The 25,100-nt window shown below is 37.8% G+C and overlaps 4 long non-coding RNA genes across 5 annotated transcripts; all 4 read right to left on the bottom strand.

The window, feature by feature from the left end:
• Positions 1-8: 8 nt before the first annotated feature.
• On the bottom strand, positions 9-7,694 carry LOC121400019. Of its 2 annotated transcripts, XR_005965485.1 has the most exons (8): positions 7,526-7,694; positions 7,272-7,397; positions 6,870-6,923; positions 6,446-6,505; positions 5,232-5,360; positions 2,333-2,406; positions 1,478-1,572; positions 9-122 (listed from the first exon to the last, which is right to left on the bottom strand). It is a non-coding gene; the product is annotated as an uncharacterized LOC121400019 (long non-coding RNA). The 2 variants fall into 2 exon arrangements; XR_005965484.1 differs by having other exon boundaries at positions 1,478-2,406.
• A 133-nt stretch (positions 7,695-7,827) lies between these two features.
• Positions 7,828-11,475, bottom strand: LOC121400020. Its single transcript, XR_005965486.1, has 4 exons — positions 11,263-11,475; positions 9,831-9,906; positions 8,397-8,438; positions 7,828-7,870 (listed from the first exon to the last, which is right to left on the bottom strand). It is a non-coding gene; the product is annotated as an uncharacterized LOC121400020 (long non-coding RNA).
• A 34-nt stretch (positions 11,476-11,509) lies between these two features.
• On the bottom strand, positions 11,510-15,136 carry LOC121400021. Its single transcript, XR_005965487.1, has 3 exons — positions 15,100-15,136; positions 14,063-14,160; positions 11,510-11,662 (listed from the first exon to the last, which is right to left on the bottom strand). It is a non-coding gene; the product is annotated as an uncharacterized LOC121400021 (long non-coding RNA).
• Positions 15,137-20,697: 5,561 nt separating this feature from the next.
• On the bottom strand, positions 20,698-23,499 carry LOC108707731. Its single transcript, XR_001934321.2, has 3 exons — positions 23,186-23,499; positions 21,515-21,648; positions 20,698-20,728 (listed from the first exon to the last, which is right to left on the bottom strand). It is a non-coding gene; the product is annotated as an uncharacterized LOC108707731 (long non-coding RNA).
• Between the last annotated feature and the right edge of the window lie 1,601 nt (positions 23,500-25,100).

Raw genomic sequence — 25,100 nt, 5'->3', positions numbered from 1 at the left:
CATTTCTTCTGACAATTACAGTGTCCTGTGTCTCGTTATTAAAGGGGAGGTCAGGGTTGTGTAGTTAGGAGAAAGGGCCATTGGGGACACTTCCAGTAACCAAATCCTGGGGTAGTTCAAATCTACGAATCCAGGAAAGGAAAGATTTAAAGATTGCAAATGAACAGGTTACTATCAAAACTTAATGATCATAAAAATCATAACTATCAAACAATTCAATATGGTGCCTCCTTTAACTCTTCTCCGGGTCATAGAGTTTCCTAAAAAGGGAGACCCCATTTATGCAGTGATCTTCTTGGTTATCTCAGTTGGGGAGCATGTCAGTAAGATATTGCCCATTATATTCACTGTATTGAGTGGGGATCTTAGGTGATAATTCTACTTTGCTCATGTTTGCCCACTGGCCCATAGGCGTGTATTTCTTGCGGCAAGCGCAAGAAATACAGATAAACACAATGAATACAATTACTATTTAATATACCCAACTTTGTTATCAAGAATTACCGCTTCTAAATACAGCTTAAACAGTATTTATCCACTTATTTTTATAGTTAGATTGTGATTAGGGGTCATTAATAAAGACCCCAAACAGAAGTGCACAAGCACTAAGGAGCACAAAAAGCATGAGCCTTAGTGATTATTCAGGGAGTGCTTTTATCAGGGGTCTAGCACCATACCTGCCAAAAGCAAGCATTAGGGCAGCTCTGTTTTGGAGCACAGAGTCCTCAGCCAATTTATTTTCCATGGAAGGCAGGGGACAAAGAACAATTTGCTCCCTGCCTTTAATGACGTAAAAGTCCCTTATTGAGTTTGAAAAAAAGATGCACATCCATCAGGTTATTGCCACCATTATAAAATGCTGGTAATATTTTTGCATCTGCTAAACCCACAGATATTATCCAAACTACTATGTTTGTGCCCATAATCAAACAGAGTTAAAAAGCATGGTGGTTAGTTGTTAATTTTTTACCATGTACTTTCTGTTTAAACCCTCATTGATCTCATAGCTGGAATATGCACACTGAAATTGACATGGGTCTTGGTTTTGAGTGCTCATGTTCTTCAAGGGTGATAAAAAGTGCATTTAACATTTGAATATTGGAGAACAGAGCCAGTGTCGGACTGGGATGCCAGGGACCCACTAGAAAATGTTAGACCGTGGGCCCACTTTCCAAACTCTTATTCCTCATGCTCTTTATTCTCCTAGTCTTTTATATCTACTTACTATATTCTTCCATTATTAAGCATTTTTTATTTTTAATAAATAAATAGGGAAGGACCGTGAAATAGGCTAATTGGTTAGAAGCAAGAGGGCCCACAGACACCTGGGCCCAGCAGGAGTTTTCCTGGTATCCCGGTGGGCCAGCCCGACACTGAACAGAGCCCTACATCCTATTTTGTGGTATTTAGTTGGATAGGGGGTCTGTGCAGTGGTCAAAACAGGGTTTAAATGGTTAAAACTTATATTTGCTCAAACCTCAAATTCCCCATTCTCTTTATCACTGAAGTTATTACCCAGATATTTTCTTCTGGGTACTCCTACTGGCTGATGTTGATGCCAGCTGATGATGCCTGGTAAATAGAAACAATCTGTGAATCATCTATCTAGTTGAAATTCTTAAAGGAGAACTAACCCCCCCCCCATGATGTTAAGTCCCCACTCTCTCCCACTGTTGGCCCTGCTCCCTGCCTCCCCCTACACAGTCTTACCCCAGAATTCTGTCCCCTCTTGAAATAGTGACTGCACAGCGGAGCTCACGGGTGCCGTCTTCTACTCTTTGATAATCTTTGGATCTTCTTCCTCCCATTCGGCAATTTCTGCCTCTTTCGGCGCATGCGCAGTTGTCACGAACCGGAAGATTGCTCCAAATGCACATGCGCCATTACCCCGCTCAATTCACAAAGAGAGGACATGGCGCCCGTGAGCTTATCACATCCTTTTAGCTTCCTTTAAATATGCTGTTTAAATTAATATTATGTAGCTCAATGTGATGCTGAGTTGGTAAAAAAAATACAAAGATCAGGAACAAATATTTGCCATGTGTTTAAAAGCAGCATTTTTCTCATAATTCTAAATTAATTGTGGCGGCACTCCAAGTTGAATCTGCTGCAATTGCACATGATCATAAATAAGGGATGGAATTATGCTTTTATTTTGATCACCTGTGAATTCGAATTTGGGTATGGGGGAGGGGAATGGGGCCTACAGAGTAGTCTGTGTGATTTGATAGGGGACCTGTATTGGGGCCAAAATAGGTTTAAAATGGTTTAAAATTATTTAAGCTCAAACCTCAAAACTCTTCTCATACTCTTCATCAGTGAGGTAACTTACCAGATATTTGTCTTCCAGGTTCTCGTTCTGGCTGATGTCACTGTTCAGTCATCATCTAAAACTGATGATGACTCCTGGTAAATTTCACAATATCCAAAGAATAGAAAAGAACCCCCACTGGAACAGACTAAACTCAGGCAGTCACAAAATATTATTAACACACTTATTTGTAGTAGGTTAAAAAATTAAAATTAAACACCACTGGTCAGTGCATGAGGCTGAATATGCCACTTATTATTGTTGTAAAGTGCTGTGCAATAAATTATAAAGTGCACAGGTCAAAAAAATCATGGGTGTTTTCCCTGTGGGGACTGCAATATGTGCAATAAGTTACAAAAAATCACTACCTTTGTAGATCGTTTTGGTAAGACCCACAGGGTGAACGACTACATAAATTGCAGGACCCAAGGTGTAATCTATTGCATTGAATGTCCATGTAGGAAACAGTATATAGGCATGACCACACAGATGTTAAAAACTAGGATGCAGCAACACTGTAGTGCCATTAGAACAGCAGGAAATGGCAATAAAAATGAAAAAACTATCTCTACTGTAGCTCAACACTTCAAAAAAGCACACCACATGGATCCATCAAGAATGAAATTCTGGGCCTTGGAGAAGGTAGAAATGGGAATTCGAAAAGGAAACCTTGAACAGGCCCTACTAAAACGTGAAAGTTATTGGATCTTTAAATTAAATACGGTGTCCCCGAATGGGATAAATGAAAACAATTTATTTACATCATACATTTAATAAATCCCACATGAAACTGAAATGTTTTTAATAAAAAATTTTTATTAATAAAAACAAGAAAATTTTAGGAGTTCATATGATATGCTACATTTATGATTTTATGAATTTCATTTAATTAACAATTAATAAATATAATTTTAGGAATAATTCATATATGTAGTTAATAAGAGCAATGAATGTTTTTAAAAAGTTATAGAAATAAATAATTTAATTAAAAAACAAGTTCAGATATAATGGTGATCTATATAAATAAATAATAAATGCTCCCCAATGTCCCTGTGTGCATGGCAGCCCTTGATGTGGTAAGATTAATGCAGGATCTGCAAGTAAAGAATTGGAATAAGTAAGGGCGAGCCATAAGGGGTGTCATGTCTTGCGAGTTGGCTCCGAGTTGCGGCATGGGTGTCATGGCAACGGCGGCACCAATAGGAGGGAGGTACACGCACTCCTCGCGATAAGTGTAGTGGGAGCGTGTGAGTACGCGCGATCTCGGGGCGAGATCTCGCGAGAACTGATTGACGTGACGCAGGACGCGGAAGTAATTTAAACCACGCGTCCAAGGGAACACTATTATTACGCCTTGACAAAGCTAACATAGCGAAACGCGCGTCAGCGTTTCATTTCCAGATCTGGTTATCTTTTAAACTATTATTTAAACTTGGGGTCAAACAATTTCGGAGGGTGGTGGATAGAATCTTTGCTCGGTTCAACTCCTTCTCTTTCTCTGCAATACTAAAACTCCCAGGAGACCGCGGAATTGTGGTTTTATAGGATATCGTAGTCTCTCAAATCAGCTTAGGGCTCAGTTAATTACGAGACCACAGTCCCGGTTACTCTGCCTTCTCCACCTTTGTGGTGTCCCAGGGATAGAACAAATTAGGTAGCAGTTTTGGGACAACTCCACCATCTCCTTTTTCATTTTCCTCCTTTTCTTATGAATTTGAACATTGATTTATTTTTATTCTATCTAATGGCAGCCTAGTTAATTAACTAATCGAATCTTAGTAAGGATTACCTAATCCATTTAGCACTGTAGCACTTTATAATCTATTGTATTATATATTTCCATTTTAGTCAATCAATTATAACTATCAATTTATTCCTTAGTATTACTAGTAATTTAGAAACTGGTTATTAATTTTGGTATCACTTTATTAATCGCCGAATTTGTTGTGGGAAACAATAAATTTGGCCTCCCATGCTCCTCACTTATAATCCTTTGCACTGCACTTTATAATTTATTGCACAGCACTTTACAACAATAATAAGTGGCATATTCAGCCTCATGCACTGACCAGTGGTGTTTAATTTTAATTTTTTAACCTACTACAAATAAGTGTGTTAATAATATTTTGTGACTGCCTGAGTTTAGTCTGTTCCAGTGGGGGTTCTTTTCTATTCTTTGGATATTGTGAAATTTTTGAATACTGACTGCAGTCAGACCTCCACCAGAATTAGAAGGATAAAAACTAAGGGGTGTTTTGTGTTTGTAATTGACTCCTGGTAAATAGAAACAATTTGTCAACCATCTATCTAGGGGAAGTGCTTAAAAGTATCATTCAAATCATCATGTTCCTGCTGAGCAGAATCTCTGATTTTCATTACAGGCAGCTGTTAGAATTGATACAATAGTTGCTAATACTCCAGAGATGCTGCTGAGAAATGTATCAACTAAATGTAGCAAAATTGTAACAGTTTAGAGTCTGCGCCTGAATTACTGAGCTGCCAGACTGAAACACCAGAGACAGGGAAAATAAACTTTAAATTTAGAATTTGGAAAAAGAGTAAAAAATTAAACGTGGAAAGTATTTGAAAAAAGTCTATTTCTGGTGAAATCTGAAAATAAATGAACTGAAAAAAGTGTTTGGAAGGTGAACAACCCCTTTAAGAGAGAAACAAATGTTCAATACCAAGTACTTGTCATGTGTTTAAATGCAGCATTTCTCTCATGTGTTTTTAGCTTCTACTTGGTGTATACCATATAAGACTTGCTACTAAGCTGTTTTGTGGTTACATGCATTGTAGTCTTTTTTTTTTTTTTACCAAGCTATTCCTATTTCCATGTAACATACAAGCCAGTATTAATGTTCTTGATTGGAATATTTGGTGCATAAAGGTTTACCGATCTGAATAAACATGTTCTTACCCATTGCTCATCATATGGCATGTTGCTTTCAGAGGAATGGTAATGAAATGCCTCATAACAGTAGTCAGCATTGATTTGAACTTTAACCATTTGGAGAATCTCCCGGTGTTCAATGATGTGTAGTTCTTTCTAAATTCAAACAAAAGAGATAAAGTTAAATAAAATGCAGAACTTACTTATGAGGAATTACTGCTTCTAAATACAACTAAAACAGTATTTGTCCACTTATCTTTACAGTTACAGGGTGATTAGGGGTTATTAATAAAGACCCCAAACAGAAGTGCACAAACACTAAGGAGCACAAAAAGCATAAGCCTTAGTGATCATTCAGGGAGTGCTTTTATCAGGGGTCTCGCTTTACTCTGCACCACACCTGCCAAAAGCAAGCGTTAGGGCAGCTCTGTTTTGGAGCACAGAGGCCTGTGCTAATTTATTTTCCATGGAAGGCAGGGGACAAAGAATAACTTTCCCCTTGCCTTTCATGACATAAAAGACCATCATTGAGTCTGAAAAAAAGATGCACATCCATCAGGTTATTGCCACCATTCTGAAATGCTGGTAATATTTTTGCATCTGCTAAACCCACAGACCTGGGAACATGCCAGTATCTGGTTAGCATTGCCTACTTCTACTGCTGATCATAACATACAGTAAGGGGCCGATTCAATAACTTCGAGTGAAGGATTCGAAGTTAAAAAACTTTGAATTTCAAAGGTTTTTTTGGGCTACTTTGACCATTGAATGGGCTACTTTGACCTTCGACTATGACTTCGAATCGAAGGATTCGAACTAAAAATCGTTTGACTATTCGACCATTCGATAGTCGAAGTACTGTCTCTTTAAAAAAAACTTTGACCCCCTAGTTCGACATCTAAAAGCTACCGAACTCAATGTTAGCCTATGGGGCAGGTCCCCATAGGCTTGGCTAACTTTTTTTGATCGAAGGATATTCCTTTGATCGTTGGATTAAAATCCTTCGAATCGTTCGATTCGAAGGATTTTATCGTTCGATCGAAGGAATAATCCTTCGATCATTTGATCTAACTATCTGCGCTAAATCCTTTGACTTCGATATTCGAAGTCGAAGGATTTTAATTCCTAGTCGAATATCGAGGGTTAATTAACCCTCGATATTCTACCCTTAGTGAATCGGCCCCTAGGTGTAACCAAAGGCCTATTAGTATCTAATAACAGTAATAGTATGAAATCATTACCTCCCCCTGGTCATTGATGACTTCTATGACCACTTTTCTTATTTGCACTTGTTGCCATCCCTGTAACAAAAGTAGAGAAAGAAACTCTGTGATGTTTATAACCATAACAGTTTGGTAAAGCCAACAGATATAACATGTAGCTAGGGTAAGGTTTAGTGGCAGACTTAGAAACACAGAAAAAAAGAACAATTGGCACCCTGCCTTTCATGACGTAAAATAGCCTTATTGAGTTTGAAAAAAAAAAAATATGCACAAGCATCGGGTTATTGGCACCATTCTGAAATGCTGGTAATATTTTTGCATCTGCTAAACCCACAGACCTGGGAACATGCCAGTATCTGGTTAGTATTTTCTACTTCTACTGGTGATCATAACGTAGGTGTAACCAAAGGCTTAGTATCTAATAATGGTATGAAGTCATTACCTCCTTTCCATCGTTTTCTATGGTCGTTTCTTTTATTTCTTCTTCTTGCCATACCTGTAACAAAAGTAGAGAAAGACGCTCAGTGATGTTTATTAACTTAGCAGTTTGGTAAAGCCAACAGATATAACATGTGGCTAGGGTAAGGTTTAGTGGCAGACTCAAAAACACAAAAAATACAGAAAGGACAATACTATAGAGAGTATGACTAATTGGCAGAAATATAAAATGTACACTGAAACTGAAAGGGGTCTTGGTTTTCAGTGCTCATGTTCTTCAAGGATGATAAAAGTGCATTTCACACGGGAGAACAGGGCCCTACATTTTGTGGGATATAGTTGGGTCGGGGGTCTATGCCGGGGCCAAAATAGGTTTAAAATGCTTTAAAGTTATATAAGCGCAAACCTCAACAATCTCTTCAGCCTTTTCCTCCCGGAGGTCACTGCCCAGATAATCTTCCTCTGGGCATTACTGGCCAATGTTGTTGCCAGTTTCAGATGAGGACTCATCATTTTCATGCTGACAGTTGTACTGATAAGAGAGAGAAAACATTGTTTTATAAGATGGACTTGTCACTAGAGAATATGATGAAATACATCTTTTTTTTAAATGGTTTAAAGTTATAATAAAAAAGATGTATTAAACAGTCAAGTTCAAACCTCATCGCTCTCCTCGAGCTCCACCTGGCTGATGGTATTGCTCAGGTCCTCTGCCAGTGTTTTTTCTTCCTGGCTGTTGGTATTACCAGTTTCCAATATTGACTGCTGGTAAATAGAGAGAGAGACAATTAGTGTACAATCTAGGTGCAGAGCTTAAAAGTGTAATTAAAAATGTTTTATCACATCTATTCAGCACCCTAGGGAAGCTGCTAGAATGAATATTTTGTATCTCTATGTGACACTTGAATTGAAATTTTATCATAAATGTGTTATTTTATATAACAATCCTTTGCTGGTTACCTCATCGATGTTATTGCAGTGGTCTTCGCCTCCTTCCAAGATGTTCTGGTTAATAGAGAAAACATGGTTTTATAAGATTAACTCCGTTCAGTATAGAATATATTAAAATATAATATATTAAAATATATCTTTTAATTATATTTCTCCTGCTCACTGTGATGTTAATACAGAAAAAAAGATGAAGAATGAATTTATCACAGATCAAAGTATATATTATACTATTAATAATAATAATAATATTATCAATATACTAATAAGTATACATAAATATGGGGTGTGTGTAAGGCTGATGTTAATCAAAGGCTATGGGGCTATTCTATTCTTGCCAGGAGAGGAAAGGAGAAATAATGGGAAAATGTGGCCAGTTGAAGAATAAACTGACCAAACCCTCAGTATAGATTTTCTTTAGGATAAGCAGGAAGTGGAAATATATCTGGTGCAGCTTTATCAAGTGTTGAGTGAATGAATGAAGCTACATATAAATCTATAGTATATATAGAGTAAATAACATGGTTTACATTGCACAAATAGTGTTATTTCTATTTATGTTGGCCAATTCGTCTCTACTTACCACAATGTATTCATCACGATCCGTAGATTTTTTAGTTTGTTTCTAGAATAAAAAAACAGTTTTCATGAGAGAGAGAATTCAAAACTAGAATTCACTAAAGATATAATTTGACATTAAAACTGCCTCAATTAAGAGAAAATTCAAATGTGTATATATATATATATATATATATATATATATATATATATATATATATATATATATATATATATATATATATATATATATCATTAATAGAATCACATATAAAATGTACTGAATTATATTACAAGGCTAACGTTTACATTCAAAATGCAATGAATTAATAATTTCTAAAAAGAATAAACTATGCCCATAAATGTTAGTGGTCTATTTTATATAGTTTTAGAGTTTTTTTCAACCTCGACTGTGGCGTTACTACAGAGGAAGAAGACTCTGCTTCCCCAGGGAACAATGGGGTATTAATAATGAGGTCTCCTTCCTCTAAATTTATGTGGAAATCTCCCCTCCCCAGTAACTCTCTATAATTGAGAAATGACATGGAATAAAGAAATCCGCCGTGTAGGCAGGTTGGTGGGGTGGCTTTGTGCTCTGGGCCCCTCTTTAGATTTGTCTATTGCATCTTACAGCAGCCCCTCTGGCATTGGCCAGAATCAATATATTTCCACTCTGGGCATGACATTATCCCAGCACTTTTTTTAGGATTCAGATTTGGTGGAATGTCTGGCACTTACCCAAACCAAATCTGGATCCTTAGTGGGTTATTTATCAAAGTCCAAATTTATCTCTGCTATAAACCCCGATCAAATCCGCTCCGTTTTTTTACGCTTATATATTACATTTTCCCGAAAATGTTTGCGGGAAAATATCAGATTTTCACGATTTTTCCATTTGATTTTCACTGTTTTCGGAATTTTCAACCGAAAACTTTGGGTTATTGCAAAAACCCAGTGCACATGAAAAAATCATTGGGACTTTTCCATCCTCAGGGTTTAATAAATTCCGAAAAATTTGTGATTTTTTAAAAGTCCGATTTTATATAAAAAAAAATCTAAAGTTTTTTTGTGATTTTTTGCATTCAGAGTTTATTAAATAACCCCCTTAAAATCAAGAGATATTATCGGGAAATGTAAACATACAAATACAAATTTTGATTTGGTTTAGTAACCTGTAGTGGATGACTTCATGTTTAGTGCAATAAATATAGAATTGGTGCTGAGCTGAATTCTATAACCTAGATTTCATTATCATAAAAATAGCATTTCAGATTGTTTGCAGCACAATACAGTTAGCTAGCGATCTATCTGATTATGTTGAGTATCAGGAACTGTTAATTTAATTGTTAAGTCATCACAAAATGGCCAATGTATAAAGATCACCTAGTAACTGAATCAGAGGATAATTTCTATCCATGAAGTGATGAAATGTGTACAGTAGAAAGAATGAAATCCTTACCTTGCAAAAGCAAGAGAAACAAGCCTTAACTCTCTTCCACATTTTGAAATTTTTTTGAAAATTTTTGAAATTTTGTCTAGGGAGACAAAAAATAAACATCACATTAGTCATCCCTTCTATGCACAATCTATATATATATATATATATATATATATATATATATATATATATATATATATATATATATATATATATATATATATATTTGGATCAACTGGCAAATAGGTAGTTAATAAAAAAAAAAGGTTGAACTCGATGGACATGTGTCTTTTTTCAACCTTACTTACTATGTTACTATGTTACTATGTTACTATGTTACTATGTTACTACTACCAGACTCGCCATTGTGACATCACATGTGCAACCCAAGGTGGGAAATGTAGGTTAGACCTTTAGATAATGGCTGGTGGGTTGAGTTGATTCCAAGTTAAGTATTAGGGACAGATTTATGAAGGGTCAAAGTGAAAATTCCAATAATTTCTGGAATTATTGAGTTTTTTTTGTGAAATTTGACTAGGGAATAGTTAAAATTCAATTCGAGTTTTTAAAAAAAATTCTAATTTGATTTTTGAAATGCATCTTTAAGAATTCAAATTCGGCTATTCGCCAAATTGCTGTTTTAGCTTATGGGGAACGTCATGGGATCAATTTGGAGTTGTTTGCAGCCATGCTGAAAATTGAGGATTTTTTTCAAAGAAAAAACTCGAATCGAATTAGATTCAAATTCGATTCAGGTTTGATCCGAGTTTGCGGGTCGATCCCATTCATCCGAGTTTTTAAATTTGAATTTTTTTAATAAATTGCAGTTGGTCGAAATTTGGTCGAATTTCGAGTTCATGGGAGATTAAAGAAACTCCCATGAACTCTAAATTTGACCCTCGATAAATCTGCCCTTTAGTATAAATTTTTTTACATGTATTATTTTATTATCCACAAACATCCACCTTAAATTAATAGGGAATGTGGCAATATTCTCTGTAGTGCTGAGCCACAAGGTAATGGTGCCCAAGACAGACCCACACTTCCCCCATCCCCCACTCATTCATTCAGTATCCACCTGCACCCCCCCTGCACCAAATACCCCACAGTGAGACAGCAGTTCGTGAGTTGAGGGGGAATTTGGGGCGTCATACCTACAGCAAGGCCAAAATTAGAGGTAGGCAGAGAGAAGAGGTATATTATATGCCTAAACCCTCCCCCACCACCATTGCACCCTAACCTAAGCATCTGCCACTTCTGCCTACCCCTAGTTCCAGCCCAGATTTTGTGTTTATAATATACAGTGACCAGGTACAACATCCTCCTTTAAAATCATTATAAAATATTCTAAATTATTCACAGTATCACTAGCAGTCTCTAAGCCCGTACAGTAACAATATTAATAACATTATATTTGCTAATATTTCCACCAAGTATCTTGACTTCTACTCACCTCAGTTGTCTGATCAAGAGTGAGCCAATCTGGGCTGCAGCTGTACACTTTAACTCTGTCCAATGACATCACTATAGGAAAATTCTCACCACCGCACTCCTGTATATTCACTCCTCTGCTTCCAGTGGTGCTGGGTCTCCGTGAACCCGGCAAGGTCCCTTATAAGCGAATATAGAAAATTACGGATCCGCACACACTTTATCTTCAAGCAGATGGGGGTTAACCCAAGTTTATTGTACCACCACTAAGATCTTAGTGGTGGTACAATAAACTTGGGTTAACCCCCATCTGCTTGAAGATAAAGTGTGTGCGGATCCGTAATTTTCTATATTCAATGACATCACTATGACATCACCTGGGCTGCAGCTGTGCACCTTGACTCTGTTCATTATGACATCACCTAGGCAACACAAGTCAGGAGATGTGGGTTAGCAATTTACATAATGATTAGTGGGGGGAGTTATAAAATACACTGGTGAATTAATGCCATAAAGAAATAATGTATTTTAAATAATCTAATAAATTGTAAGATCTTTAGAGCAGGGACCTCATCCCAACTGCGCATTGAAAGCGCTAAGCTCTTAAGCATAGATTTATCTATTTTACTGTATAACTTGATACAATCTATACCCCTGTTGATGTTTTCACCTTTTAAAGCACTGCATAAAATTGTGGCACTATATAAATAAATACAAAATACATCTATACATTGCTAATACCTACATGCATTTTGTAGGTTCTTCGATTTTTACTATTACTATTTAGATGAAATTTGGTTAATATAACACAAAGGGGCATATTTATCAAGGGTCGAATTTAGAGTTTATAAAAACTCCCATAAGCTCGAAATTCAGAAAAAAAATGACCAATCAAAATTTATTAAAAATTTTTAATTTTTTTAATGTAGGTGAATAGGATTGACCTGCACACTTGAATTCGAATTGAATTCGATTTGAGTTTTTTCACCAAAATTTTTTTATTTTATTTTTTTTAATTTAAAAACGAAAAAAAAAAAATTATTTTCAAAAGTCCACCAAACGTCTCCAAATTGATTGTAGGCTAAAACACCAATTCGGCAGGTTTTAGATGGCGAATAGTCGAATTTGAATTCTTAAAGGGACAGTACATGATAAATTTAGAAATTCAAATTTAGAATTTTTTTTAACTCAAATCTAATTTGGACTTTTTCCTGGTCAAAAAACACTTAAATAAACTTGAAATTCTAATTTAAAAAAAATTTAATTCAACCCTTGATAAATCTGCCCCACAGTACCCCTATTTATGTTTTTACCTTGTAAAGCACTGCATATATTGCTTCTAACAGCTAATACCTACAGGTATTTTGTAGGTTTTTCCCTTTTTACTGCTACTATTTAGATGAGATTTGGTGAATAAAACACAAAGTTGTTGCATTGCAACGCTCTCTTTTTCTCATGCTTCCAAATTTACTAACCAAACCCAAATGGAGGGCCATGCTATTAGGAGCAAATAGTTATAGGGTGTCACAGACCAGATGAACAAGGTAATTGTGCAGTGTCCAAGTGATGCCTAGCTCATGCGCTGACTGTACCACTTGGATAGCCAATCACATGAGCACAGCCAGGTACAAAACACTGGAATTCAAAAGCAGCACATTCAATTTGAATGGGAATCAAGGAATTCTATAACTTAAAACATCTGCAACACTGTGCACCTCCAGGCGCCGTTGAACCATTCTTTCATCAACCCACCAACAGTAAAAGTAAAAAGAGGTGGTGGCTATTTGTGCTTAAACGGATACTGTCATGGGAAAAAACATTTTTTTCAAGATGAATCAGTTAATAGTGCTGCTCCAGCAGAATTTTGCGCTGAAATGCATTTCTCAAAAGAGCAAACAGATTTTTTTTATATTCAATTTTGAAATCTGACATGGGGCTAGACATTTTGTCAATTTCCCAGCTGCCCCTGGTCATGTGACTTGTGCTCTGATAAACTTCAATCACTCTTTACTGCTGTACTGCAAGTTGGAGTGATATCCCCCCTCCCTTCCCCCTCCCTCCCCCCCCAGCAGCGAAACAATAGAACAGTGGGAAGGTAACCAGATAACAGCACCCTAACACAAGATAACAGCTGCCTGGTAGATCTAAGAACAACACTCAATAGTAAAAACCCATGTCCCACTGTGACACATTCAGTTACATTAAGAAGGAAAAACAGCAGCCTGCCAGAAAGCATTTCTCTCCTAAAGTGCAGGTACAAGTCACATGACCAGGGGCAGCACGTTTTTTTGGAAGGACTGTCCAAGTGAAAACTGCCAGTCCGAAATTTCCATATTAGGAAATCCAGACAGGACATTGGCATGGCATTCAGCAAATCACAGCTCTGCCCCTGCCATCATCAGCCCCACCTCCAACATCACCCACCTCCAATGTCACGGCCCGCCCCGGAGTTGGGCAAAGGAAAAGGTGGCAACCCTACCTATGACAATGAATACTTCTGTAATTTTCAATTTCCCTCTTTTTTGGAACATGTTCTCCTTTTCACACTGTTGCCTCCTCACCTACATGCTGATGCACACACGCAGGCCTTTCAGTTAATTTGCTCTCAAGCCTCTCAAGCCTGATAGTAGGAATGGAGTTTGAATCAAGTAGATACACAGGCTGTATTGGGTGCGCTGGCTCAGGGGAACAGTTTGCATTCATGCTCATGCAGTAGGGTAATCCTAGTATAGATACACATATCTTCTCTTTCATATATAGTTTCAAGTTTATAACTGGATAAAATATTAACCAATGATTATAATCAACTCTTTTTGTCTCACCTGCTTTTTCATTCTTTGTTCTATGTTTGATGTGTCAGAATTCCTTGAAGATGGGCCAGGCTCAGAGCTCTCTGCACTGTCTTCCTCCTGTCTGCCTTCTGTAACCATAAGGTACCATGATAAAGAATAGTGAAAGGAAATGATATAAACAACCTTGCATCTTCTGATTAAAGAGGTACTTGGTCAAAGCTAATATTACTAAGTTGAAAGATAAGCTGAAGACATGGCAGATATCAAGTTTAACACATAAGGTGATGGCTATGGTTCACTCATACACTGAATCTTGAAAGACTTAAATCTATTCCAGCAGAGGAATTCCCCAGTAGTGAACACAGTTCTACAGAAACATTTTAGGGTTTTGTGGCATAGAATATGGCATATGACGCCAAAGGCTCTCACTACAGTTACAATATGATTTGTGTTACTGGCTTCATGCAGACCAGTAAAGTTCTTCCATTCCCATCACATCAAACCAATTCTGAAAGGGCCTTCTCCAGATTGTTATGGTTCTAGGTTGTAGGGTTCACTGGATCCAGGGGTTCTTGCCCAAACCATGAGAAACTGCACCAGATCATTACTCATCCTCAGCCAAATTTTACAGTTGGCATTGCGCATTCAGCTAGGTAGCATTTACCTGGCATCTGCCAAACCAGACTATGCTGGTGAATCTAGATTTATCATGCATGATTTTAGAAGGGGTGTCTGGCCATATGCTGTTTATCATTCTTTTAGTCAGGTAGTGTAAATATGCATAAATATGCATATATCACCTCTATATGAACAGTTTTGTGGCATACATACTGTATTATTTCTACTTATTCTGTAAGCAACATTTATGTTGTCAAGTTTAGTTATAGCATCTCATACACTAATACATTCTGCCAGTGGGCTGATTGGGCAGAGAGGGCACCTGGTCAGCCAGTGCTACCAAAACAATGCCTGTATTAAATGGACCGCATAAACTTTGGGTGCAAAGTACTTATGCCATCCTCAGGTGTCACTAACAACCTTGTCAAATGTTCAGTGTGATATCTCACCATTAAGGTCTGTCCTTATAGCGTTTGTTTTCTTTCTGTAACAGAAAATGCATTTGAGATTAGTGAGTTCTGAGTAAGGCAAAAAAAAGAATAATTCCTGTCTGTGCTTTATTTATTTGCCAGCTGATGGGTAGTGAGAATCAGCCAAGGTCAAAGCTAAGGGTATCAATTTAAATCAATCCAATCAACCTGTCTATAAATGATTATTATAAATTATAAAATTGGAACAAATAACATTTTCTTAAATATGAAGAGTGCTTCTATTATTCCACAGTTTCTATGTTGTTGCTTTTACAGCAGTTGTCTGGCATTTCTTTTAGATGTTTTATTTCAAAATATACGCAATTTAAAATATCAGTGTTTACATGGGACACAAGCTTGACACAGGTCTAGTGGAAAAATGATACAGAAATGATAGACGTTATATTTCATTTATGAAGGGATTTTGTTGCTAGTGTTAAGCTGGCCATTGACACAACGATAACGTTGTACGAAACAAAGGTTTGTGCAATTTTAGGTCCGGCTAACGATAATACCTCTGCATGTATCGCCTATGTGATGATATCAATGGGTGACTACTATTTGTCGGGCATAACTTTCACACGATTGCTGTCTGTCAATTCATGGCCTGAACATTGTGTGATTTGTTCTCTTTACTACTTTATTTATCTGAATGTTTAGTGATAGGTCGGAAGATCGGAAACGGACAATTGTTCGTCCGACATAAGGCTAAATATGCAGGTCTATGGCCAGCCTGAATATAAATAGAGAGTTTTACAGATGATCTCGGCAAAGGCAGGCATGTAACATTGACAATATCCTGAAAACCCAAGCTGTCTGCCGAAGATTTAAAAACAAGTCATTTAACGCTATGCATAAATTATGTTTGTTTCATGACGTGCTGCTCAAACAAACTCCATAAAGATACATCTTTATTAATTATATGCAGCAGAATATTTTTATAGAGAATTTCTCTTTACCTTGTTGTACCACTCTCAGTTTCCTTCTGTTTCTAAATAAAAAGAAATATTGTTTATTAAATTATGTTGTAGATAAATGATAGAACATCAAGAACATATGTAAAAATATGTAATTTTTAGGAGGGTAAAGGTTTTGCCAACCTTTTTTTCAGGTAGTTCCCCAGGAATGTAATACAGAGTGTGAGCACCCCATCTTTAAAAAGACGTTACATTTGGTGCAATCATTAACTAAAGTGCAGTGTTGGACTGGGCTGGCAGGACCCCGGGACAAAACTCAATGGGCCCTGGCCTTCATTGCCCACTCCCCCTCCAGTGCTCAGGCTTGCTCCCCCACCTGGACACTCAAGCAGAAAGTTAAGGAGGGAAGGCTAAGGGTATTGGGTGGGCAGGCACACATAGAGAGGGGGAGGGGGTGACCCATGAGTTCACAAAGAGGACCCTTACAGTCACAGCCCCGGTGGGCCCCAGACAACCCAGTCTGACCCTGCCAAAGCAAGAGAAAAATGCTGCAGACCTGGATAGAAATAAGGCACTGCAAGCAGAGTTTGGTGAAAGAGAAAGAAAAGCAGACAAAGGTAGCAAATGGTGCCAAGAGGATGACCACCTGGAAGAACAATGGATGGTGGTGGGGCCATATCATTTTCATGCATGTGGCCTACATCTGTAAGTGGAAAATGCATGTTCCATGCCTGTTTAGTGTGGAGGACACTCTCCCTTGTGTAAAGTGAAGGTTCACATATCTGGTGCAAAGGTTCCTGTGTTAAGGAACTCTTTACCCTGTTGATACCCAAAGTGGGTGAACTTGTGTTTATAGATGAACTGTGGCTTGTGGTAATGTTTCTTCAGACCACAACTATTCTGTTCCAACTTGGCAGCATTGCCTTGATGATTTTTTGTGTTTGTTTTATTTGATAAATTAAACTATTTCTGGTTTCAAAGAAAATTCTTGTGTATATTCACATTTGCAGTTTTTCTACACATGTTTCTGCAAAGTAACTGCAAGCTTGAAACCTGACAAATCTGTCCCTTAATATCCTAATTTTGAATTTTTCTCAACTAAAGTTTATTCAGCAGCCCTATGACAAAAAATACCCCTTCTGAAGTGATATTCGTGATTTTGATGTGCAGTTTTGTTGTGTACCACTAGAAGGAGCTGTGTATACACATGTTCTTTCATTGATATGAATTGTCTCTGTTAGTGGATGTGTTTTTCTAGCTTCAGTTATGTTTGCTCTCTATAATTATATATACCTTCTTGCAAAATGCCTGTACATAGTTAGTCATGTTAGCACTCAAATAAATCAGTTGTTAAAGGAGAATTCAACCGTTTAAAAAAAAAAAGAAGAAAAACCCGTACCCCCCACCCCAGGTAGATCTCCTCCCTCCTTCCCCCAGGCTAACTGCCCCCACCCCGGGAAATGCCCCATACTTTATACTTACCCCTCATCGCAGATTCTGGCAGCAGACTTCACGGCATCCATCTTCCAGGTCCTCGGTAATCTGACTGGGAGATCGGCAATCTTCGTAAATTTCAGCGCATGCGCTGTTGTTGAAAATCTCCCAGTCAGCTTACCAAGGACCCGGGAAGATGGATGCTGTAAAGTCCGCTGCCAGATTCTGCAATGAGGATTAAGTATAAAGTATGGGGCATTTCCCCTGGGGGGCATTTAGCCTGGGGGAGGAGGGAGGGAAGTCTACGTGGTGGGGGGGGGTAAGGGTTTTTTTTCTACAGGGTTTCCTTCTCCTTTAAGAATCACCAGTGAGCACTTCCACTGTGAACACAAAAAGTTTAATCCAATATTACACTTTGCTTCATACAAGTAGCTCGTACAATCATCTAACTTTGTGTTTTTGAACTAATTAAACCCACTCCAGCCAGGGGTGCTTCACCAATGAGGCGAGTTGAGGCTGTCGCCTCAGGCGGCAGCGCCCCACTAGGTACCAGGGGCGGCAAAAATGCTGCCCCTGGTACTTTAAGAGCGATCGCCCCTGACTCCAGCCTTCAAGTAACTGGCTTTTTGTAAGGTTAAGGGCAGGGGTGCTTTGCCAATGAGGCAAGTTGAGGCTGTCACCTCTGGCGGCAGCGCCCCACCGGGTACCATGGGTGGCAAAAATGTTTTCCAGACATTTGATGGGCTTGCCACATATGTTTTAGGGTTAGCTCATGCCTAGGCCATTGGAGGATCTTTTAAGTCTTTATTATAATTCCTTGGACATTAATAATAAAAAGTGGCCACTTCAAGCATTTGCACCAACATCTCTAATAAAGATGTCCATACGACTTATGTACTTATGTACCCGCCCTATTCAAATTGACCTAACAACGTTTCACTAACAACGTTTCACTAGGCAGAAATAAACGTTAATAAAACTTCAATATAAATTGTTCGCACTGCCGAAGTAACGCTAGTGAAAAGTCGCCATTGTTCGGCTGCCGAGATGCAACTTTGCATTTAAGTGATTTAGCATTGTGGTAACAAATTTGGCGCAAAGTGTGGCAAAGCGTTCACTGGTGACAATTTGCTCTTTAGTGAATTTGCCCCTTGGAGTCAGGAAGGAATTGTTACCCTCTCTGAGGCAAATTGGAGAGGATTCAAATATATATTTTTTGCCTTCCTCTGGATCAGTTAGCAGTTAGACAGGTTAAAATAGAGTTAAAAGGTTAAACTTGATGGACATGTGTCTTTTTTCAGCCTAATTTACTATTTAACTATGATGTTCCTATTTAAATTTCACCACTGCTGTCTAACTGGCAAATCAGCAAATTATAATTTTAAGAGCAAACTATAATTACTCTTGCAGTCAGGCATTAATCTCTCTAAAGCTGGCCATAGACGCAAAGATCCGATCGTACGAATCAACGTACGATCGGACTTTCCCATCTCCCGACCCCCCACTAACCATTCAGATCAAAGTCTTTACCATTCCGATCAAATAAGAACAGATCACCCAATGTTCTGCCCCTGACAGCAATCGTACGATACTTATGTCTGACAACACTAGTGACAGTCTCCCTCTGAAAATCGTACGATCGGCAATACACGCAGAGATATTATCGGCAGGCGACAGAAATTTTCTAACCTGTCCGATCGACCAAACGACCGATCTCCGACGGACGAAAAATGTCGGGACTCTCCACACACGGTCCGAAAATCGTACGAATCCACGATTCGTACGATCGGATCTTTGCGTCTATGGCCAGCTTTACTCTTTTTTTCCTTCCTCTTGGTTTGATTGGTGCATCAGAATCCTCTGTAGATGAACTGGAGCTCAAAGCTAAGCTTGTCAGTGCACTTGAATTATTTCCATCTTTATCCTGCTTGTCTAAACAGAACACAGAGCCTTACAAACAGTGTTAAAAACAGCTTTGTTTTTCTAAATTAAAGGAAAACGAATCCCTTTCATTGGTCATCCTTTCCTTTCCCAAACTGCCTCAGTCTTGTTCCCCAAAACAGCCCTGTTCCCCTATACCAGTCTTCCTATGCCAGAGTTGTGCAGTAGGGATGGTGGGGCACCTCGATTGCCAGCCAGGGGCACAGACAACAGAGGAGAGGACCACACTGGCTTCTAGTGCTCATGCTCCTTTTCATTACATAGGAGCAAAAGAGATAAAGTGAAGCAACTGAACATGGCAGCTACCTACCCTGCTTCAGAATTTTGCATTTGGAAGACATGCACATAAACACAATTAACTGACTAACCAACAATGCAGGGGTCAGTTCTTGAAAATCATGTTTTTAATATCTTGATATTTTAAAGATGTAAAAATATTCAATTTCCAGGGAAATAACAGACCTGTTGGCTAGGAATTTATAACTTTGTGCTCAAAAAACCTTAAACGAGAAAGAAAAACACATTTAGCTACTTAAAGGGGTGGTTCCCCCTTCAAGTTAACTTTTATTATGTTATAGAATGGCCAACTTTTCAATTGGTCTTCATTATTTATTTTTTATAGTTTTTTAGAATTAACTGCCTTCTTCGTCTGACTCTCTCCAGCTTTCAAAAGGGGGTCACTGACCCCATTTAGACATCAAATGCTCTGAAAGACTATAAATATATTGTTACTACTACCTTTTATTACTCATCTGTTCAGGCCCTCTCCTATTCATATTCCAGTCTCTAATTTAAATCAAACCATGGTTTCTAGGGTTATTTGTATCCTAGCAACCACACAGCTGAAATTGCAAACTGGAGAGTTGCTGAATAAAAAGCTAAATAACTCAAAATAATAAAAATAATAAACAATGCAAAACAATTGCAAATTGTCTCAGAATATCACTCTCTACGTCATACTAAAAGTTAATTTAAAGGTGAACAACCCCTTTAAGTTGTACAAAAATACATTTGTTTTTATAAATGCATAAAGCTGGAAATCTGCACAATTCAAACTATTGTGTTACTTCAATACAAATACAATTGGTACTTATTAATAGACTGCAGAATTTGTATAAATGCATAAAGCTGGAAATCTGCACAACTCAAACTATTGTGTTACTTAAACACAAAAACAATTGGTACTTATTAATAGACTGCAGAATAATATATGATAAATATATGACCATTCTGCATTCATTTTATGCACACATAACTTATTAAAAATGATTTTAAGATCGCATTACTTACCATTTTGATGGTCTTTACAGTAAATTCTGTAAAACAAGGAATAATAAGAAAATAGAGATAAATCATGTTATACAGGTTGCATTTATTTATTCAAACCCGGAAAACTTGGTGAAGAACTTTTTGGCTTGAAATTTTGCTTTTTGCCAGCTGTAACAAAGGCTTTCAAATATGGATGTGCTTCCTTTGGAAATAATTGGCAAGAGAGGATGTTGGGTAAAAACCAGAAACAGAAAAAAACTTAATCCATGAACTACATACCCATTTTAATACAGAGCAAATAATCAAGTCAGTATGAAGAGGAACCCTTTCAGCATTTGTTTGGGCATTTTTTCCCAGAGGAAAAGAATATCCAGGGCAGTAAACTGTCCTATATATTACAGTTATATATTACATTTTACCGTGGAACCCTCAGAAATGTATTCCTTCAAAAAATAGGTTAAACTAACTTTTTGCAAAACTCATAACTAGAGGAAGCACACCCCACATTCGCAGGGGGTGCAGAGGAACAGGGGGGCCAGACTGTGGGGTCTGCTTCCTCTATAGCTAATTAAAAAAAACCTCCTCCACAGCCGCTCTCTTACCTGTGGCTAGGAAAAAAGATGCAAGTCGGATGTGAATGGGCGGGGCAAAGTCAGGAAGTTGGCAGGGTGATGCTGGGGTGGGAGGATGGGGATCAGAGTGTGCCAGGCCCCTCTCAGGATTTTTTTTGCAGGGGGTCTCAGCACACTCTATTTACACCAATAATGATCATCAAGGGTTTTATAAGTGACACTGTTCTACCAGTGTGCAATATAGCTCAGAAATGTACTCACACATATATTTCTTTATCCTCACTTTTAATAATTTCAGCACCAGCATTTTTCGCACACATATAGTGAAAGGTTTTCTAGCACCGTTTTAGCTCACAGCCAATAGTTGCTCCAGTTTCTCCACAGACTGTGCATTTCTGAAATCAAAACATAATAATGTTTTTATTTTGAGAAATAAAACTGCGGTATGATTACATTGGGAGGGATGTGGTTGTATATTATCAAGTGGAAACACAAGCCCCACAGTATTCAAAGCTATACAACAAGAACTTCGTGGAAAGTTTAGAGGATCCTTAACCCCATTTCCTAAGGCTCTTCTGTGCTTTTTCTGATCTGTCCAATGCCAGAGTGTAGTAAGGCAAAATTGTTAATTTTTGAAAGGGATGCTGTCATGGGAAAACATGTTTTTTTTCAAAATGTATCAGTTAATAGTGCTGCTCCAGCAGAATTCTGCACTGAAATCCATTTTTCCAAAAAAAACAAACAGATTTTGTTATATTTGATTTTGAAATCTGACATGGGGCTAGACATATTGTCAATTTCCCTGCTGCCCCCAGTCTTGTGACTTGTGCTCTGATAAACTTCAATCACTCTTTACTGCTGAACTGCAAGTTAGAGTTATATCACTCCCTCCCTCCCTCCCCAGCAGCCAAACAAAAGAACAATGGGAAGGTAACCAGACAGCAGCTGTAAAAACCCATGTCCCACTGAGACACATCCAGTTACATTGAGAAGGAAAAACAGCAGCCTGACAGAAAGCATTTCTCTCTTAAAGTGCAGGCACAAGTCACATGACCAGGGGCAGCTGGGAAATTCTAAGGGGCAGATTTATCAAGGGTCGAAGTGAATTAGAGGGAATTTTCGATACTTCGACCATCGAATAGGATACTACGACTTCGAATTTACTTCGACTCTAAGTAAAAATCGTTCAACTATTCGATAATCGAAGTACTGTCTCTTTAAAAGAAACTTCAACTTCAATACTTTGCCAAATTAAACCTGATGAAGTGCTATTTTAGCCTATGGGGACCTTCTACAGCATTTTTCGAAGTTTTTGAAGTTGAAGTAAAAATCGTTAGATCGTACAATAAAATCGTTCAATTCGAAGGATTTAATCGTTCGATTGTTTGATTTTACTTCGACCGCAGAATAGCGAAATTCGATGAAAAAAAGTTTGAATTCGATATTCGGAGTATTTTAATTCGATGGTCGAATTTTGAAGTATTTTTAACTTCAAAATTCGACCCTTGATAAATCTGGCCCTAAAACTACAAATGTCGTGATATAAAAATCTGAATTAAAAAAAAGTAAGAATGGGAAATTATGTTAAAACATACGATATGAAAATATGAATACCTAGAAAAATGTGTGTTTTCCGGACATTTCCTTGCAAAAAAAAAAAAATCTGAATTGATTTAAAGTGGCCCTATAGGATCAGCTCCAGTTGACTTCTATAGGAACTCGCAAACTTTTACCTGGCAAAGTTTTGCATTCGTGGACTGCATGGATTTTACACTTTATATATCTCAAATTTCTAGAGCTTTTTAAAAAAATAAGGAAACCATTAATTTTTACAGATTTGTAGAAAAAATGTAAATTGGATTGATAGTAAATTTCCCCCTGAGTGTTCTGTACCCACAATATCATTTCTCTAGCACGCTGTCATATTCTTACCATCCTCTTTCCACGCATGATTTCTTTCTCCACAGAACAAGTATCAAATCCACCAAACTCCTCACTGGGTGGCATTGCTGATATCACTTTTGGTGAATAGATGTAGTAGAAAATACAGGATAATGGATGAATGGAATTTTACTTGATGCACCAGTTCCCATGGACAGGATCCCTCCCTTCATTTTTGGCACATTACAAAAAGCTTTTGCATTTCACGTAATTTAGGAACAAGCCCTTCTGTGGTTATAGTCAAGGAAGTAGACTGTACATGTATCTATATATTTATTTAGTCCTATTTTATGCAATTTCTACAATAAATCGTAGGGCCCCTATGGGTTAATCTGTACTGCAGCTTTAAGGCCCCCACCTTTTTCTTAGAGTGATCTGCCAGGAGAGGTGTGACAGCTTCCTGCTACACTGCACTATAGTGTGTGTAAGGAGTGGCCTCTTCCTCTTTTGCCGCTGGATGTGCTCAGGGGGACTGAGTGCAATAGGCCCAGAAGAAGTCATGTGTCCAAGTCGGGGACCGGGAAACCCCGCAAACTAGGCAACCTATTTCAGATTATAAATTGATAAACAAAGCTCATATAACTGCTATTATGGTGCAATAATGTAGGTAAACACTTCACTAGTACAGTTTCCATTATATGTAAATATAGTTATAGTCAACTTTAATACAGTCACTATTAAAGGAAAACTTTACCCCCAAAAGTAATAAGCACCAGAAATACTACAACTCAGAAGTGTGGAAGCAAAAGATTTAATATGTATGGTTTGTTTGGTTTGTTTGGTATGTTTGTGTGCACAGTGAATCCTACAATCGCAGGGGGTGGCCCTTCTTTTTTAAAATGGAAATTTTCTATTTAGGATTACCCATACCTCCCAACTGTCCCGTTTCGAGCGGGACAGTCCCGCTATTGACAGCTCAACCTGCTGTCACAAATTTGTACTGATAAGTCCAGGTTTCTCTTTGATCTGCTGCACTGAACAGCCAGAAACAGATACAAAGTTTCTAACTTAATTGTGTCTTGGCAGACAGCCCAGAATAGATATACTTTTGTGACAGTTTGATAAGATAAGAATTTAAGACTCACAACTTAAAGGGCAATTCACCTTCATTTGCAAAACTGTAATAACACATAAAAACCACAGAAATGTGTTCAAACTTTCATAACCTGTCAAATTGTGTAAAATGAACATGGTAATTAGGGAGTGTGGGCAAAAAGAAGGGCGTGGCCAAAAAAATCTTTTTGTCATTCTTTCTGTTTCCTAAATGTTGGGAGGTATGGATTACCCAATGGCACATACTACTAGAAAAGTATATTATTATGAAAATGGTTTATTTCCATGAAGCAGGGTTTTACATATCAGCTGTTTAATGCAATATCTTTTTATAGAGGCCTACATTGTTGGGGGAGGGGGTATAGTTTTCCTTTAAGGAATAAAAATGTAATAAAAGATGCAGTTTGTTATTGTGGCTATTCGTTAACTATAAATGCGTTCTTCTTTTCCATTGAGACTAGGGTAGCCACCTCCCCAGTAAAAAAATATGCTTGAAGCCAATGTTATTAATAAAAGTAAAATGAAAATGTAGAAAGGCTAGTATTTTTTTTTTTATTTATTTATTATTTATTGTAAAAAACGAAAAGATTCTAATGTGTAAAAATTCGTCCATGTGTGAAGCCTACCCAGCAACCAGACAATTATAAAAAAAAAAAATGCGAAGCACATCTGCAAGCTACCATACTTCAAGCCTTCGGTGCTTTTTTCTTGCGGAACTTATAACGCCTGTCACAAACACATGCCGAGCCTTCATTTGTGGAACGCAGTGCACAAACCTTCGTTTCCGCCCGGCGGGTTAAGCGCGTTACACTCATCCTGCAGCGAGGAAATCTTCCGATCATGTTCATTGCTT

The sequence above is a fragment of the Xenopus laevis genome, chromosome 2L (genome assembly GCF_017654675.1).
Source record: "Xenopus laevis strain J_2021 chromosome 2L, Xenopus_laevis_v10.1, whole genome shotgun sequence".
Taxonomy (NCBI): Eukaryota; Metazoa; Chordata; class Amphibia; order Anura; family Pipidae; genus Xenopus; species Xenopus laevis.
The sequence above is the reverse complement of the archived record's forward strand: the minus strand, read 5'-3'. Positions and strand labels throughout refer to the sequence as shown.